General features: G+C 49.4%; 1 non-coding gene across 1 annotated transcript; it reads right to left on the bottom strand.

Annotated features, from left to right (window-relative positions):
• Positions 1-4360: 4360 nt before the first annotated feature.
• Positions 4361-4564, bottom strand: LOC142594238 (small nucleolar RNA SNORA74). The gene has a single exon (XR_012831277.1). It is a non-coding gene; the product is annotated as a small nucleolar RNA SNORA74 (small nucleolar RNA).
• Between the last annotated feature and the right edge of the window lie 107 nt (positions 4565-4671).

Raw genomic sequence — 4671 nt, 5'->3', positions numbered from 1 at the left:
GCGGTGGCGCCTCCCGTTCGCTGTGGCGCCAGCGGCAGGGGGAGGGGAGGGGAGGGGCGGAAGGAGGGAGAGAGGGAGGCGGCTGCGCGAGCCCCGCGCACGTCTCGCCGCGCTCGCGAGAGCACGCCCGCCCGCTGCCCGCCCGCTCACGTGCCCGGCGGCGGCCGCCCCGCTCCGCACCGCTCGCCTCCGCTCCGCTGCGCTCGCTGGGACGACCGGCCGCCCCGCCCTCCGTGTGTGGATGTGGCCGGGAGGGGGGAGGGGGGGGGGGGAGAGGGAGGTGCCGCCGCGTCAGGTCTCGCGAGAGGTGTGGGGGGGGGGGGGGCCGCTCACCCTGTTCTCGCGAGAGTCCTGCCGCGCCGCGCGGCGCCGGCCCGCCGCCCGCCCCCCGCTCATTGTCTGCGCGCTCCCGCGGGGGCGGATGGGAAGGCGCTCGGGGGCGGGGCCCGAACCGCCCGCCTGTCCCCGCCCCCCGGCCTGGGCTGAGGGAAGGGGCGGGGGACCCGGGTTCGCGGCCGCCCTCAGCGCTTGCCGCCCGCGCAGCTCCCCCGTCCCCGCTCGCCACCGCAGGGGCGGCGCGGGGTGACAGCCGGAGGGACAGTGCCGGGGTCGGTGCCCTCTGCACCCCGGGCTCCCCCAGGAGGAAACGCGTCCCCAGCCCTGGCGGAGGCAAACCCTCCTCTGGCAGAGGCAGGGCTCCCCTCAGGGCCCGCGCCGGCCGCTGCCTCTCCCGCTTTCCATGACTGCAAACGGAGGAACGGGTAACGCTAGCCAAGCGCTTTAGCATGTATTCACCCAAGATAACAAGGATTCCTCGCTGCCACTTGGCTCTTCTAACCCCAAAAGCGTTGTTACCTTTGCAATAGGGCAGACACTCATAGTCCCTGCAGCTCCCTAGGCCGGGCTCCTGGCAACCAGTGCGGCCATGCTCTGTCAGCTCAAGCCTAAGGACTGCTCTCCTCAGCAGAATGAAGATGTTACCATCTCCAAAGTATTTAAGACAATGGGCTCTCGATGCCGATTAGGTTCATTAGAAAATTCTGGCAAAAAAAGGCCCACGGCTTATGTGCCAGGCTTGCCTTTTCCTCTAAGCCAATATTGCCACCTTGCGCTGGTATGAGGGAAGTTCACTTTTCCTGTCCCCTCCTTACGATTTGTTGCTTTTATGACCAAAGTAATACTCGTACAATCGGGCAAATAATATTTATGTTTCAAAATTTTTCATAGTCATTATCTTTCTTTCCAATTTCGTTTTGTGGCTAGAGACTCTGTCTCTCCATCATCTTGGAAGCTGCTATGTTCCGGCAGCTTTACAAAGGTGAGGGAGTGTGCCTGAATTCAGTCTCCAGGGGAAAAGAAAAATCTGCCTTTTGAATTCATCACAGGCTGATTTTTCTTCTCTGTATGTGGCTGGAGAGCACAATGAAAGAATAACACAGAAGGTGTTTGAAAAAAACGGGTTTGGTACAAAATACCTGTTGAAATAATATGGAAGTGCTCAGAGAACAATCACAAGAAATGCAGCTCTCTTAAGCTCAGGATAAAAAACAATTAAGTGCTCAAAAACAAACACATAAATCTAAGTTAACAATACTTCTGTGCTGCAGTACTGCAGAGCAGTAAAGGCAGAGCAAAGCACCTTGATGAAATGTAAAGCAATCTAGCCACTTTTGCCCAGTAAAAGTCATATACAGATTACAAAACATACAGTGCTAATAAACAGAATCATAAATCACGTTAGCATTTCCTGAGCACAAAAGCGGGTCTCGCTCCATTTCCCTGGCTTTATTTCAACGCCAGTATTTTGTTCCTCTTGGACCACATGGGTTCTCTCTCAATTTCCGTTGTTGTCCTTCGGTCAGGGCACCAAACTGGCAGCAAGGTGAATCACTTTGACCTTTCCTGATTGCATTTGCGCTGCAGAAGGAGCCATACAGCGCTGACCATCGCTACCCTGCTAATGCATCTGCTGCGGTAAGATGCAGAGCTCCAGTTCCCTAAGCCTGTACTCTTGCTGATCACTGAAGAATGTTTATGACGCTCCTGTTTCCCTTTTCCAGTATGTCCACAAAGCCTGGTGGATTTGGGGGAAAAGTGCTACTGCTCCAGCTGTCTGATTGTTGCGGGGCCTCAGAAGAGCTCTCGTGGTGCGTAAGGCGTGCACTGAGCAGGGCTCTGCAGCTGTTCCCAAGCACTCAGATGGGATAATCACCGCTGCCAGCAGCAGGCGTGCTGCGAGGTTACCCCAACAGACTCCTTCTGTCCTTCTCTACTGCCTTTTCTGTTATAGCACAACCAGGCCTACAAGTCTTGGGTTCAGCCCGGACATGAATGTTAGTAGAGCTTTACTGCAGAAACAGTTTTTCAAAGAAATAAGCCAGTCAGGACGTTATTTATTGTCCATATAGCACATGCTTTATGCACTGACAGAGAGGGTACATTCCTCATTTTTTGCCAGTTTCAGAAATACCTGGTACAGATGCAGAGTCCCCTGACACAGTGAGCTTGTTTCTCGGCAGTCAGCAGGCAGAAAGCCTTTGCAGTGAAAACCGGAACCCACACCCGCCCTGAGGGCAGCGGGCAGCCAGCCCTAAGGACACCCATCGCTCCCCTCCTGGGCGAGTACTGGGAAAGAAGAAGATTGCTGGGCACAACGTAAATCCATAGGAAACCTGGTCATTAGTTTTGCAGGGAGAATGTGTTCATATAGAACCAGTAAAATTATATTCATGTATGTCATAGACTTCAACTAAGAAAAAACTTTTTCCCAATAACGTTGAATACTTCGACAAATATCTCCATATAGAGCATAACAAATGCACATTCAAAGATCAGCAATATTCAGATGGCAGAAGGGCTAACAGATAAGTGAGCAGCACCAGGGTCATTTAAAAATTAGGAGAGCCCTGAAAATATTCAGCGCTGTAATTCATACAGAACTAACTACATGACAGAAGCACCTATTTGACATAAACCATCAATAATCCAGGAACTAACCTGGCGTGTGCTAGTGTTTTATCAAAAGCCTCACGTTTATAAATTCCAGCCGCTAACAACCTAAATACATTGACACTGTTGCACTCCTGCAGATATCATGGTGTACAACAGCAGTCTCGTGTCCAAGCTTCTGAATTTAATTTGTATATAGATGGCACTGTAGCTATAGTAGCATCTACAACAGGATAATTGTAATGTAACATGAGTGAAGACCATTGAACCATTTTTTAAAAAACTGAAAACAGAAGTTTTAGCCTAAAAACTCCTAGGCTTGGATTATTTTACAAACACAAGGTTCTCCAGAAGACTGCACCAAGTGCAAAAGGGTCAGGCATCTTGGCGAGAGCAATATACTCCTTTACTCTGACAACTACAATCACTTTTGAGTTTAAACAGCATTTTTGCCTGAATCCATGGTGGTCATCTTTCCCCTCCCCACCAGTTTTAATGTATTTTACATATTTGGCAGCCTTTTCCAACTCCCCCATCTTCAGTGGGCATCACCTTCCCCCCAGGCCCAGGGAAGGGAGATAATAAGAAAGTTCTTTCAAGTCAGGAACTGAAGCATGGGAAGGATATCTTGTGAAGTTGTACTGGCTGTGTAGACAGCAGAAATAGGAATTCCAGACCTTATTTCCTTCATGGAAAACTAATTTAAACATCTGATCTCCTTCCAAGTGCCAGAGGAAAGGAAGACTTGTTAAAAATTTGTCCTTGCAGCAGAGGCTATGGAGGACAGCGTGTGTGGCAGGAAGGGGCACCAGGCACCCAGTGCCACATTCCTGCCTCTCCAGAGTCTCCCACAGACCAGAATTCAACACGACTTTCAAATCCTGCTGTATCTGACAGCCTTATGAAAACCAAAATGAGCAAGTTGAAATGTCAGTAACTTTAATAAATAGAGGTCACATAAAAAAATGTAATTTTAAACAAGCAGTGAGAAGGGATTAACTATTAACAAATTGTGTATGTAATTCTTATTATACCTTGCCCCCAACCACTTCTGATCTTTCAAGTTACTACACTCAGATCCTGAAAACAAGTACTTCTCTAGTACTCCCATTTAAATTGTGCAAGTTTCCATCTTCTCAATCTCTTTCAAAGATCTTCAAAGCAGCACCAGCAGCTTGTTTCTTTTCTTCCGACAACTACTGCTTCTCCAGCAAGCCCCTACCTGCAGCAAAACATGCAAACCATTTGCCTGTAATTAAACAACATACAAAGACAGTTAACAGGAGTATCTCTACAGACCCCAAATTCAACCCTTAACCCTAAATTAGCCGACCTTCATTTTTATATAAAAGATGCAATATTAAACAAAATGTCTGCAACAGTTCATTTTTTTTTAATTGTCTGACTGCACGTTGTCTGCACCCAATCTAGGATTAACTCCACTGAGAAGGAGTTACTCCACTCTCAAGCATGCAGAATGCTGCCAAAACCTGGCACCACCTAGCACTAGAACAGCACCGGTGGTGCCAGGAGCGACTCGGCAGCACATTTCTCTCCCAGCAGCATAACACTATCACAGGCACTGAACAGCAATGGGTAGCTGACTACCGCTGGATGAAACAGAACTCAAAATCGAGTTTTTAAAGTACAGAAGGAAGCAAAGGCCCAAAAGGACACCCATCTGGTGATGCGGGCCTTGCTTCTAACACCTCCTCTCATCAG

The sequence above is a fragment of the Pelecanus crispus genome, chromosome 8 (genome assembly GCF_030463565.1).
Source record: "Pelecanus crispus isolate bPelCri1 chromosome 8, bPelCri1.pri, whole genome shotgun sequence".
In the NCBI taxonomy this organism is placed as follows: Eukaryota; Metazoa; Chordata; class Aves; order Pelecaniformes; family Pelecanidae; genus Pelecanus; species Pelecanus crispus.
Note: the sequence above shows the minus strand (reverse complement) of the source record. Positions and strands in the feature narration are given on the sequence as shown.